General features: G+C 38.9%; 1 protein-coding gene across 1 annotated transcript in view; it reads right to left on the reverse strand.

The window, feature by feature from the left end:
- snx29 (sorting nexin 29) overlaps positions 1 to 14,415 on the reverse strand; it is a 270,132-nt gene that overhangs the window by 95,877 nt on the left and 159,840 nt on the right. The window lies entirely within an intron of this gene.

Here is a 14,415-nt window from a genome sequence, read left to right on the forward strand (position 1 = left end):
AGTGAAAGACACACTAGGTGAACTTTTTTTTTTTTTTAATAAAAGCCTACTTTTTGATCTTTTGTCAGAGAAATGTAGTCTGTGGGCCAGTATCCATCCATCCATCATCTTTACCTGCTTTGGCCTTTTCGGGTCGTGGGGGTCACTGGTGCCCATGTACAGTTATCACTGTGTGAGAGGCGGGGGCCACCCTGGACAGGTTTCTAGTCCATCACAGGGACACATGGAGACAAACGAGAAACAATCATTCACTCTCTCACTCACACCTAGGGAAAATTTAGAGTTATCAATCAGCCTAACGTGCATGTTTTTGGTCTGTGGGAGGAAACCGGAGTACCCAGAGAAAACATGCATGGAGAGAACATGCAAACTCCACCCAGAAAGGCCCCTGGTGAACCAGCAACCATCTCTCTGAGAGGCAACAGCTCTACTAACTGAGTCACCAAGCAGCAGGAGTAAAGTAAGTTAGTAAAAATTTGGGAAAACAGCCCAAAAGTTAGAGTGACATCACACTCCAAAGATCATGAAACTTAAAACATGGCTGTACAAAATATTTTAAAATAAAATGCTAGTTCATTGGCGTCAAGTCCAACTTTGAGTGGTCTGTTTAAACTTTAAACGTCTCTGTAGTAATGTATCCCTGAGTTATAGAGAGAAAGCTGGATTTTCTCACTCATTTGTCAAAATGATGACACCTGATTTATTGTTTTATACACTACTCTTATTTTAACTGCATTTTTACTGTAGTTTGTTGCTACTATTATTTATTGTTATCTGTACTTTATTTGTTTGGTCTGGAACAGGTCCCACTTGTAAATGAGCCCTCGTGGTTCAGTGACACTAGCCTGTATAAATAAATGTTGAATGAATGAAAAAAATCTAATTACAGTATGTACTGAGGATTTTTTTTTTTTTGGCAGTATTTTACAAATTCCCCTTAAATCGTACAATGAACTAGTACTAAAATTCAAAGTACACTGTTCCCAATAAAAATCTCACAGTTTAATCTTTGTTCCACTGGTTTTTCCAAAGTTGCATGAGGATAAATGAACTGGAAATGGTACTGTAAAAGCCAAATAGAAAAAATAAAATAAAATAAAATGGTGCTTTAATGCTTATACACTGTGTAGTGAACTCGGCCTCCGGTCAAACCTGCCTCTGAAGACCTTCATGGGACAGGAACTGTTATTTCATTGATTTGAATCCAGAAATACAAATTAGCTCATCCAGAGACTTTCTAATTGTATCCTGAACTAATCAATTGAAAGAACACTCTCTTTTTTATATTATCATTACTATTTTACAATGTCTTGATAATCAAAAGTGTGTTTAGTTCAAACCATTTTAAATGTTGAAGTGAACTACTCATTTTAAATCAACTGTGAAACAGTATTAATGATTTTTTTAATCCTCATTCAAAGTAGAAATCAAGTTACATGTCTATGTTACAAAGTAATTATGCATTTTTGATCTTCTGTCTGAAATGAGAAAGGTGTGATGTCGGTCAAAAGTCGGAGACAGTCCGAAGCAAGTTATTGGAACGAACTGTCATGTTTTTAAACCTCTCAGACAGAAACAAGAAAACTGGCACCTGTAAGTCTGTCATTTCTCCAAAACATTTCTCTGTCTGTTCCTAAACATCTCCGCTGTTTTTCTGACTTGTAATGACCCTCTGACGTCACTAAAACCACACCCCTGTTGGTTCTTTCAACCAATCAGGACTTCCTAAAAGTGACCGGAAGCAGAACTCTTTAAAAGTCGACACTTCCTAGTTCTGGGTAGAACAGAAGTTCCATGAGAACAGAAGTTCCAAAAGTTCAGAACAGAGAGTTCTGCTGGAGAAGGTGAAGTCCACGGTGGTCTTTTTCTGAAAGATGACACCTGTCTGGAGTGTTGATTCAGGTCATCACGTTAAAGACCTATTCAACATCTCAGGAGTTCAGCACGTTTGCTGAAATTCCACTTAACTTAACCCTATCCTTCGGGGGAGTTTATTTTGGAAGCTGGGCCAGTCAGCCTCGTGGTCCCAAGTTGATGAGAAGCGGATATAACTCCCTGGAGATAAAAAGACTCAGCCTTGCTGGACGCCAGGAGAAGGCCTCTCTGAAACCCCACCAAGGTAAAGAGTCGACGCTCGGGTACCATCTAGCTGAAATCACCGGGAAATGTGCTATCTGGTTTCAAACAAGATAACTCCCCATCTTTTCTTTATTATCTTAGTTAACCCTAAGTATCCACTTTTCCTTCTTAAAGTTTACTCCATCTCTATATTTTTCTGCCAGTAAAGATAAGCTAAAGCCTGCAGACATTAATTTAAGATCTAAGGATATGTCTGTTGTTTCAAGCTGCAAGTGAGGAATCATGGCCGTATGATTTCTCATTGTAAAGCTCATTAATTAAGCTGTGTTATTGTAATCAATTACGCCAATCAATGTGTAAAATGTGTGATGTGTTTAAATCGTTTTGATAAATAAAAGACCTCACTGTGTTGGTGGGTCAGAAATTTAAACACGTCTTTGTCCACATTTAATCTTCTAGGCACGATATGACTTAGTCCAGAAAAATGAAAGAATCTGTTTAAATTAAGTATAATATTATGTACTTGAATTAGTCCATATATTATAAAATGTAAGAGAGCACCCCTGAGCTAAATCCATCTCTCGGCTCTCTCATTACAACTGATACTGTTAATAAGGCCAATGATGAAAAGTAAACTTGATTCTGATTCATTAAGTACATTTGAAAAAATATAATCAAAGAGGTAAAACATTAAACTATTTCATAACTGTAGTTCCCTTAAGTTTAAACTATGACATTTGAACATTAAGTGTTTGAGAAGTACAACAGTTCTAAAATGTTCTCCCTTATTCTATTTTATTTACTTTTATTTAGACAGGCAATATCATTTAAAAGAGAGACCTATAACACAGACACAGAGCATTAACTACATGAAATAACAATACAATAATTATAGAACATTCAACCTTTAAAGCTTTTTATCTAACAGAGATTAGAGACATTTTCCCCGAAGCACAAAACATCCATTTTACAATTAGTCAGCCTATGCCTACTGTAATTGTAACTGTAACAGATTATTTCATGTCAGTTGTTGTTAGTTGTTGGACAAGAACGTTTTATCCCTGATGAATGACAGGAAACCTCCTGCAGCTGGTGAGACTAACACCTAAAATATCACAAAAAATACCCAGGAATCCACAAAATACTGTCAGCCTTTGTGTTTTTTATATCACATAAACAATCTTACACAATCTTAAACAATAAAAAAATCTTACATTCTACATAATTTGTTATTATAATTATTATAATATATATTAAGAAAGCACATACTGGAGTACAATTTTTTAACCTTAAATACAGTATAAGGATTTTAGATTTTGCCCACCGTTAGTTGCTCTGGACACACACACACACACACACACACACACACACACAGACACACACACAAAGTTAAAGCAACCAAAACCTGAGACTTGACAGAATCTGCAGGAAGGACAGATTGGTGAGCAGAACAGGTTGGATCAGATGGCAGAGCACCCCCCCCCCCCACCCCAAAAGGGCAAAAAAAGTTCTCTGCAAATGTAAAATAAAAAAAGTAAAAAAATGTTAACCTCTCCTGGAAGAGTTGTCTCCTGTCACTCTGACAAGACACAGACTGCTGCTCTGTCACAGTATGATGCCATCTAGAGGTGATGCAACAGCAAAGTTTCATGAGAATGATCCAGTTGCCACGACAACCACAACACAAAAGACAGAAAGATGGGCTGCTGTATGGATGATTTGTTCCGTTTTCCATACAGATAATAACAAATCTTTGGCCTTTTTTTATGTTTAAATCAGATCATCTTTTCATTCTCGACAAGAAAATGTGATGAAGAGAACTGGCAAAAAGCTGCCACTTTAGATAAGAGCATATAAGATGCATAAACTATTGTAATTCCAACCCACTTTGATTCTACAGACAATATAAAGAAAATAGTAAGCCCTTTTAAACAAAAAAACCCTCAGATTGTTCTTGTTTTCTGACTGCAGCACTCACAATAAAACCATGGAGCACAGATCTGCTTCTAAATCAGGAGCTCTACTGTGCAATCAGAAAAACCCTGAATCCACAAAGCCTCTCACTCAAGGCACTCCTTGAGTAAGTGGAGTATTCAGAGATTGTCAGTAGACACAGAGACGTTTCAGTTTAAACTTTAAATGAATTACTTATAATATTGTAAAAAGTAATAATAAACCCAGGTTATTTGTGTTGTGGAATGCTGGTCTAGCTGATACAATACAAATCTCGATACACTGCCAACGATATAATTCAATAAAGTCACATGGACAATAAAAACCGATTTGATGCAATTCAATTCACCCTCTAAACATGATACAATTTAGTCTTTAAAAGTGATACATAATTTTTTTCATTTACCCTTTATTTATACAGGTAGTCTCATTGAGCCACGAGAACTCATTTTTAAGAGAGACCTGTTTAGGAGCAGATGGTGGAGGTTAAGGGCCTTGCTCAGGGGCCCAGAGTGGGGCGAATGAGGGTGGAGGCAGGTGTGGGTGTTCCAACTTTTCCACCCACATTTTGATGTTGACGGTACCGGGAGTTGAACCTGCAACTTTCTGATCGCAGGTCCATCTTCTAACCTGTCGCAGGGATTACAATCCAGAGACGCCTGCGATGGGTGAAAATCTGAAAGTAGCAGTGATATATTTATTTTATATATGACTGAATTAGGCAAAAGGGCCTTCTTCTACTCCGCTCCTGTTTCCTGGAATATCTTGTAAAAAGATATGAAGCTCTCGACCGTGACCTCTCGAAGTGCTTTTAAACAACTGCTAAGTTCATGGAAAAACCAACACAGCCATGCTCCTTTTTTAGTATTTTACATCGCTTTATAATGTAGCCGAAATTTTGTTTCATTTTATATAAATTATTCTATTTACTTTTTCATTTTATATGCTTTTTATATGATTGTCTATTCAGTTCAACCTTTATTTATACAGGTTAGTCCCACTGAGCCTCAATGACTCACAAGTTTTAACAAAGAATGATGACAATAGTAGAGAACAAAGACAACAATAGACAATCATAAAAAAGCATACAAATTGAAAAATAAGAGAAAGAGATTATATAAAAATTAAACAAAAACAGCTACATTATAAAGCGATAGAAAATACTAAAAACAGGAACATGTCTGCGTTGTTTTTTGCCATTATCTGAGATGTTGCTTAAAATCCTTTAGAGGTCAAAGTTGAGAGCTTCAGATCTTTTTACAAGGTGTTCCAAGAAACAGGAGCGGAGTAGGAGAAGGCCCTTTTGTCTAGTTCAGTCCTCACTGAGGGAACACTGCAGGTAATAATGTCCTGAGAGCGCACGCTGTAGCTGCACTCATGCAGAGACATGTAGGAGGAGATGTATGAAGGCAGCAGACCAAGAAGTGATTTAAAGATGAAAATGTACCAGTGAGAGAGTCTGTGTGAAGTTAATTTCTGCTGGAGGTGCCTCGTTCGAGGTGCAAACAATGGGGGGACTGGTCTTTTTCTGTTGCAGGCCCAACAGTCTGGAATACTCTTCCCTATGAGCTGTGTGCCATTTCTGATCTGGTTCTGTTCAAAGCCAAACTGAAAACCTAAAAGAGCTTTTAATGTTTGACCTTTAGTATTTAGCATTTTTTTTTATTTCTTTTACCTTCTTTGATTCTGGCTGTGTTTTTCATTTGAACTGATTTATTGTGTTCCATTTTTCTTTGAATTATCTTGTAAACACCTTGGTCAATGCAAGGCGGTGTTGGAAGGTACTATAGAAATAAAGTTTATTTTTATTATCATCATCATTATTATTATTATTAATGATGACCAGTTAACCAGTGAAATCAGGGTGCAGTGATGGGTACGGTAGTTACAGCCAGTTATGAATCTTAGCAGGTCGTGACAGCGTCTAACGTCTGCAGGTTGCTTGCAGGTGCATTCATGTAAATAATGTCACTGTAGTCAATGGAGGAAGGAACGTAGCAGTTACAAGGTGTTTCCTAGCATTCAGAGTTAGACAGGATCTATTTCTGAAACAGAAACCAAGTTTTACTTTCAGTTTCTTCACTATGTTTTCGGCGTGAGGCTTAAAAGATAAATGTGAATAGACCAAGATACCCGAGTATTTATAAGAGTCGACAAACTCAATAGGAACACCATTCGAAGATAAAATAGAAGGAAGGACTGCTGGGACCGACTTCCTGTTTGAAAACAACATCTCTTTGGTTTAGCATTTAGTACAAGTTTGAGGTGGAACAAATCTGACTGGATGATGTCAAAGCAGACTGTAAAAGCTGGAAAACCTTAGCAACTGTTTTAGCTCGACAATAAACAACTGTATCATCAGCATAGAAATGTAAGGATGCATCAGGAATGATTTGACCTACATTACTTATGTAGATTGTGAAGAAGGTTTGTCCTAAGACTGAACCTTGTGGTACACCGTTGTTAACTGTTAGATAACTGGAAGAAGTACCAATATGCTGAACACATTGCCTTAGGTCTGTCGAGAGCTTTTTAGGTTAGGAGTAAGATTTTGAATTAAATTCTGAATTTGACAGGGAGCCAGTGGAGAGAAGCTAAAACTGAAGAGATGTCATATTGCCTACTAACTCCAGTTATGACTCTGGCAGCAACAGTTTGGATCAACTGAAACATTTTTAAAGAAGTATTTGGACACAAAACAACTTATATAACTTGGATATTAGGAATCCCAGGATCAAACAGAGCTGCAAAGCAATAAAATAGACTTGATGGTAAGCTTTGAACATAAAACAGCTGATTTAAGCTCAGAAATAACCCTGAAGAGTCACTGTATCAATGCTTGTTAAAGAGAAGCAGCTTATGGTGTGAAATGAGATGATAATTCAGGAGTAAAAGGACAAAAAAACCCTGAAAAGTCCAGGACAGACAAGAACATGTAGCCATTTTCCACTGTGGGAAGGACAAGAGGACATTTTCTGTCACAGCAGCCATTCATCACCTTTATTTATTCAACTTCAGCAGTTTTGCAGTAAGGATATTACATAAGACATAATTAATTTTAAGTGTGAAGAAACCCAATTAATTTCAAGGAAGAGGAAGCTAATAAATGTGTGTATGCATGCAAAATAGTGTGCGTGTGTGTGTGTGTGCGTGGAATTGGTAGCATGTGTAGTCATTTTTTTTTTTACAAACCATTTGCTGGTTTATATTAACAAATTGCTGTGTAGCTACGTGCTAGCTTTGCCAATATGTTTTTAGCAAGCAAGGTCATTGTCGGGCCGGTAATAACGACTGTATTTATTTTTTCACGTCTGGACCTCATCCCATTCCAAAGCTAAATAAAATAAATTAATCTGCACAAATCTTATGAACATCAAAACAACAACAAAAAAATGTGTGAATAAGAGATTTAATGAGCAACAAATTAAAAAAAACATCACGACAAACTGACAATGTTGATGCAGAGAACAAAGAGTGGAGACAAATGTTAGGCTAAAAGAGCGGCTGAGCGTGTGTGTGCATGCATGCACGTGTGTCTGTGTGTTGACACCCACACACGTTGTCGTGTGTCTAGCTTCCCCCTCTCAAAACCACAACCTGAACAGCAGCTTGTAAGTCTTGAAGATGACAGACTGGCTGACAATTTCCTTCAAACAGGAGAAGTTTAAACCTGAAAAGCTTTCAGTGAAGAAATCTTAAAAAGAAAAACAGCATTATAACCCCCCTGTGACAACTCGACAAGACAGCAAAGCAGACTCTTGACAGGCAGTTGCTGTGAGCTTTAGACTTCAGTCTATCTACAGCCTTGAGCTGCGGATGTGCAACTCAGGCAGGAAACTCCGAGCTCAGCACCACGATCAAACCTGAAGTGACCAAAACAAGCTGCAATGAGAAGCACATGGAGTACAACACTTCCTTACTCTGGGAGGTTCAAAGTCGGGCAGTAAGATGTTTCATCTGTACAGCAATATTTTCTGAATCTATGGTAATAAAAAAAAGGTATTACATTTTGCTAAATGGTTATCTTTAAGGGACACTTCAAGGCAAATGCAAACAGCTTGCTAGTGGAGAAGGATGGATTATGAATATGCTGGTGAAGATTCTCAGTCATCCAGGACATGATGAATTCAAAAAACGTTCAATACAAAAACAACTGGTAACTGTAACAGAAGACGTTTCGCTCCTGTTACGATATTTTTGGGCTGGGCCTATGGTTTTGATCTGCTCAGAGACGGGATTATAATGAAATTATGACCCGGTTCTGACTGGGTTAAACTGGGCCAGCAACTCTAAAAAAAGTCTCCCTGGGATTCAATATCGGTCACGGAATAGAGGTTGATCTGCTTGCCACATCACGTAGAAAGGCTTTTGAAGCACCGTCTCATATTTCCTAACACGTCAGTCCACATAAGATCCACTGAGATCACACTTAGTCACGCCCCCTCATGCACTGACAGGTTGAGCTCCCCTTCTGCGAAGGCAGAGTCTAGGACCCTATAAATAAGTAATGACACCGGACATCGGGGCTCTTCTTCCGGGTCTGTAACGCGTCACAGATGGGAGAGTCCAGCGCTGTAAACTTTTCCTGCCTTGATTTTAATATAATTGGTAAAACTGAATTCACGCTTCCTTGATTTATTTGTTAGTATGAGTTGCCACTTCTGAGGGAGATAGAGCCGGAGGAAGTGGTGGGGGCTGGGTGCGGGTCCAGGGTCCGAGAGGAAGCCTAAGGCCCAACGGCTAGCAGTAGCTAGCTGCAGTGACTGACGACCCACAGTCAGCTCCAAAATACAACACTCCTCATCTGAGGAGCTTTTTCAATTCAATGAGCAGTGAGTGAGAGACTCAGGTTATAAAGCTGAGTGAGATAAGACACACACACATATGTAAATTTGACAAATCACACCTCAACACCTTAACAGTAGGGGTTTCTTAAGGTCTTTGTTACTCTAATTCACAGATGAGACCCCTCTGTTCCCATCAGGTGTGAAAACTGGCTGGGAATCTGTCTTAAAGTTGCATTATAGGTTTTTGAAAGTTGAAATCTGAGGCCCCCTCCTCTGTTATGGCTTTTCCCTTTTCACATAAATTGCTTCCTTCATCCCCCTCTCAGGATGGATTAGGAAGTCTTTATGTCATCTATTGCTGTGCACAATACTGCCATGTGCATTGTAATGAAAGTAAACGCGTTCAATTTAGAGAACAGAGTTGACAATAATCTGACAGAATTCATACAATTCATCACAGGCTATAACAAAACTTTGGCCAGATGATGTAGCTGTGTGTTGGTATAAACTCACTTCTCAAAACATGGCTGCATAACGGTAAAAAAATAAAATAAAAATTTACATTCTTGAATAATACAGTGAAAATATTAGCAACTTTTTTTTTTAATTTGTCAGTGTGTGTTTTAGCATCTCAACTACTGTTACTCAAAGCAGGCGTCTTCAATCAACAATCATCAAGATCTAATTTTTCATGTAAACAATCTCCAAACCAGACCAGGACAGACAGACTGACTGAGGGACTCACCTCACCACCGGAAGAAGAGCTTTTCAAAGTGACCTCAGCCGAAGTGAAGAGTACTTTCAGAGGATTGATCCTTACAAAGCAACCGGCCCAGACAACATCCAGGGAAGGTGCTGAAAGACTCTGCCGATCAGCTCTGAGAGGTGCTGGCAGACATCTTTAACTCCTCCCTCACCCTGACAACAGTTCCCACCTGTCTGAAGACTGCCACCATCATCCCAGTCCCAAAGAGCTCTACAGTGACTGGTCTGAATGACTATCGGCCAGTAGCCCACACCCCAATAGTCGCTAAATGCTTCAAAAAACTGGTCATGACTCACATCAAAGCAACCATCAACATCAACAAGGACCCTCATCAGTATGCATACCATGAGAACCGATCAACAGAGGATACCATCTCCTCTGTGGTCCACACTGCTCTCAACCACCTGGAGCAGAAAGACTCTTACATCCGTATGCTCTTTGTGGACTTCATGTCTGCCTTCAACACCATGATCCCCCAAACCCTGATGGACAAACTACTCACACTAGGACTAAGCCCCTCCATTTGCAACTGGGTCTAGACTTCTTAACAAACAGACCCCAGTTAGTGAGGATCCACAACTTCTCTTCCTCCATCATAACCCTCAGCACTGGCTCCTCGCAGGGATGTGTGCTGAGCCCCCTCCTGTTCACTCTGCTCACGTATGATTGTGCATCTACCCATCCAGGCTGTCACATTGTAAAGTTTGCAGATGATACAGCGGTGGTGGGATGCATCACAAACAACAATGAGTCCAGCTACAGGCAGGAAGTGGAACATGTGGCATGCTGGTGCAAAGAGAATAACCTTCACATCAATGTGAAAACGATGAAAGAGATAGTCATGGAATTCAGAAGGAACAACCCTCCCCCCAAAAAAGCATAAGTTGATATGTGGTGGAAGTGGTCTCCAGCTACAAGTACTTGGGTTTACACCTGAATGACAACCTCAACTGGGGCAACAACACCACCAGCCTGATCAAGAAAGCTCATCAGAGACTCTACTTCCTCAGGCGGCTGAGACGAGCTGGTCTGTGAAGCTCAGTCCTCACCTCCTTCTACAGGTGTGCAGTGGAGAGCATCCTGTGCTCCAGCATCAACGTGTGGCATGGAGGCTGCACAGCTGCAGAAAGAAAAGCTTTGCAGAGAGTGGTGAAGGCTGCACAGAAAACTGTTGGAGTCAGTCTCCCCACCATCACAGACATCTACACCTAAAGATGCAGGAAGAGAGCCACCTGCATCATGAAAGACCCCACTCACCCAGCACAAACACTTTTTGCCCCGCTCCCCTTAGGAAGGAGGTTGAGGAGCATTAAATGTAGAACCACTAAATTGAGGAACAGCTTCTACCCTGAAGTTGTTAGACTTATGAATCTCTAACCAGAATAATCACTGTGAAAAATCACATCAAGTTGCTGATGATCTGTTTCATGTTGCTGCTGATCTGTTTCATGTTGCTGCTGATCTGTTTCATGTTGCTGTGTTCATTCATACTCATCTGCTCACACAGACAGTTTGTGCTGCTGTTCGGCATATTGTTTAATGTTTTTATGCTATGAGTGCTTAGTGTATATTTAGTTGATGTTTTTCTTAGTTCATATCTTAGATCTTATTACTGTTTTTATTTTACATTTTATTGTTGGATGTAACTGAGACCCTGAGTACATAATTTTCATTCCACCACATGTACCACATGTGGTGGAATGAAAATAAAGAATATCTGACTCCGACTTGTTCATAGCCAAATTTGTGTTTGCTAATGCTGATTAGCTGTGGCAGCCCTCTTAATTGAGTGCGATCTAAAAGGTAATCAGTTGTAAATGTGCATCCAACGATTACTTTCTGAGAGTTTCATTAAAATCCAACCAATGGTTTATAAGATATTTTGCTAACAGACAGACCACCATGCAGACAACATTAAAACATCATTAGATCGTCTTTGTCAGAGCCTAAAAGATTATTTAAAACTTAAGATAATGTTTAAACTTTTTTAAAAAGCAGCTTATCTTCTCTTTCCTGCTTGTACAAGCTGCATTTTAAGTAGAGTGTTGAACTTTAATGCCAACACCTCCCAGTGAGCCTCCACCAGCAATCTGTACTACAAAACAGGAATAACAACATAATATGGTCACTTTGGGTTTAACACTGGGTTTTTATTGTCAAGAAGTCACTTCACCTACTGGCAACCATTACTCTGGTAATTTGAGAAGCCTGTGGTCCTGGAAGCCTTACCTGCTCAACAGCCAGTTGTGTTGCCAGACTGGTCAATTAGCTTGATAACTAACCCCTTTTAGATTTTACAGCCAGGTCAATAGAAAATTATTTAACACATTCCCTAAAAAACAGTGGCTTGAATATTCTTTCTATTTTATGTGCAAAGAGGGTTTAAATCATTTACTGTAAATGTGGTCAAAAATGCTAGAAGATATATGCCTTAGCTCCGCTATCATTAGCTTCTACTTAAATATTTTTATGCAATTTGATGCAAGTCTAAAGAGCACATTTCATGCCTTAGTAAATGTTCATTACCTAAAATGTGTGGAAATAGGGGTTAGACAGAGCACACAGTTACTTTGTCAAGCCTAAAGAACAGCTTTAGGATGATGTGTCGGCACAACCTAGTCATTACAATGCATCTCACTACCTACCGCCCATGAGACGGTGACCCCACAAACCCTCTCTGCAACACAGTTCAAAGGCCTTCATGCCCACAATCTGATGGATTATGCCTTATCCTCCCCCTCTCTTCATTTTCTCATCTTCACAGAATCTCTTAGGGTTTTTTCCCCATTCCTCTCCCTCAGTGTATGATTTGATCTGAGCTGTAGCACGCTCAGCTGGTTTGAATAAAATAGTCTCAGAAACCCCTGACCTCCAAAAAACAACAATAAAATATGCAAAGAAAGGAGGAGAACAGGGTCACTGGTGGAATAGCTGACCCAAAACCAAAAAAATCCCAATTAGGTTGGATGCCTACAATAAATGTGAAGGAGTAAAAAGAGGTTGAAATGAAGGGGAGAGAAAATGAATAGTGATGCTAAAATAGAAGAGGATTGAGAGATCTGTTTCAGAGGTTACAAAGAGTACAGCACCTATACTTTTTATCTCCTATTTTAACCAAATCTTAGACAAATTTGGGGTAAATTTTAAACTCTGTTTACAACTTTTGCAGTTTTCTTGAATGGCAAATATGAGGATTTGGAAGATAAGATGAGATAAGACAAGACTTTATTGTCTATCAAACTGTGGCAGAAATTCTCGTTTGACACGCTCTACATTCATCATAAGGGGGCTGAGATGGTATGGGGCAGGGCAGCCGACTCAGGACTCGAAGGTCCCAGGTTCGATCCCTGGTCATTACATATATTGTAGTGTCTCTGAGCAGGACACCTTATACCCAGTTGCTGCCTGGGCGATTTCCATAGCTGCCCACTGCTCCACCTGGTGGTGGCTGGGTTAAATGCAGAGAGCCACTTTCACCATTGTATAGGAACATACAATGATGACAATACATAACACATTATTATTATTATTATTATTATTATTATTATTATTACACACAAGAACCAACAACAGAACATAATTCAAGGTTATTTATTTGTCATACACAGCACATGTGGTACAACGAAATTGTGTACACATGAAAATATACATACACATATATGTACACATATATTGTGTACAATAAAAACCCCATTATCACTACTAGTTAGCACCATTAAGAGTCAGAGTTGTATTCAGATTTAAACTAGGTTTAAAGTGAGGTGCAAATATTTGGAGAGACCAATGAGGTCTCAAATTACACGAGCTCTGTCCAAGAGCTCTTGGTCAGATGTAGTTTTGTTCTTTAAATATATAGCCACATTCATTCAACCTTTATTTATGCAGGTTAGTCTTCAACTGAACTGATGAAATTTAGGAGTAAAACGAAAAGAATATGGCACAGCTAAATGACCTTTGCAAACACAAAAATAGGTATAATTCTGTCAATTTTCCAAATACTGAGCTAAAACTTTGGAGTAGAGTAACCAGATGTCATCTCCAACATTTTCTGAGAACTAACAGATCATGCAAGATCAATAGGTAAAACCTTAGCAAGCAACAAGGCAGGCAAAACAGTACGTATTTTATCAAGAAAGGCCAAGTTATTTAATTATTATTGTTTTTTTTTTAATCAGTTCAGTACATCAATAAGATATATGGTAAGGCCTCACAATTCACTCTGGAAAAAGGTTGATCAGAGCATCAGCTGCCCACTACTGCTAAGCTAACACTTCAAAACTGTTTTATTTAACAATAATTTGCTTACGTAACTGTATTCATCTGAACATTGAAAATATTTCCAATAGAAATAATGTTAAACTTTTTCAAGTAATATTTTGGTCGACTAAATCATATCCATCCAGTCAGAACACCAAATTAAAATATGCAATTCTTCTGAAATTAAGAATGCATAATTTGACAGTGGACAGTGCTCCACAACTTATAATGGAAAATTATTTACTTTTTAAAAAATTTGTGACACATGTGAGGCATGATCACAGGGTATCAAAAGCTCATCAAAGCATCATAACCTGGACAAGAACTCAGTCAATATTGTGGATGTCTGTACATTTTGTACATCTAAATACAACTTACATTTCTATCTGTGTCTCTGACTCGGTTTAAACACACTCACTTCTGAACAGGAAGAGACATGGTTGGGAGATTAAAAAGGAAGAAAAGAGTGTGAGAGTGGACCAATATAGACATCACAGGCTGTGCTGTCCACTCTAAAAAAAGTGGGAAAAATTATACAATGAGACCATGAGAAGAAGCAAAGAATGAGCACAT

Source organism: Nematolebias whitei, chromosome 17 (genome assembly GCF_014905685.2).
Source record: "Nematolebias whitei isolate Nwh7 chromosome 17, NemWhi1, whole genome shotgun sequence".
Taxonomy (NCBI): Eukaryota; Metazoa; Chordata; class Actinopteri; order Cyprinodontiformes; family Rivulidae; genus Nematolebias; species Nematolebias whitei.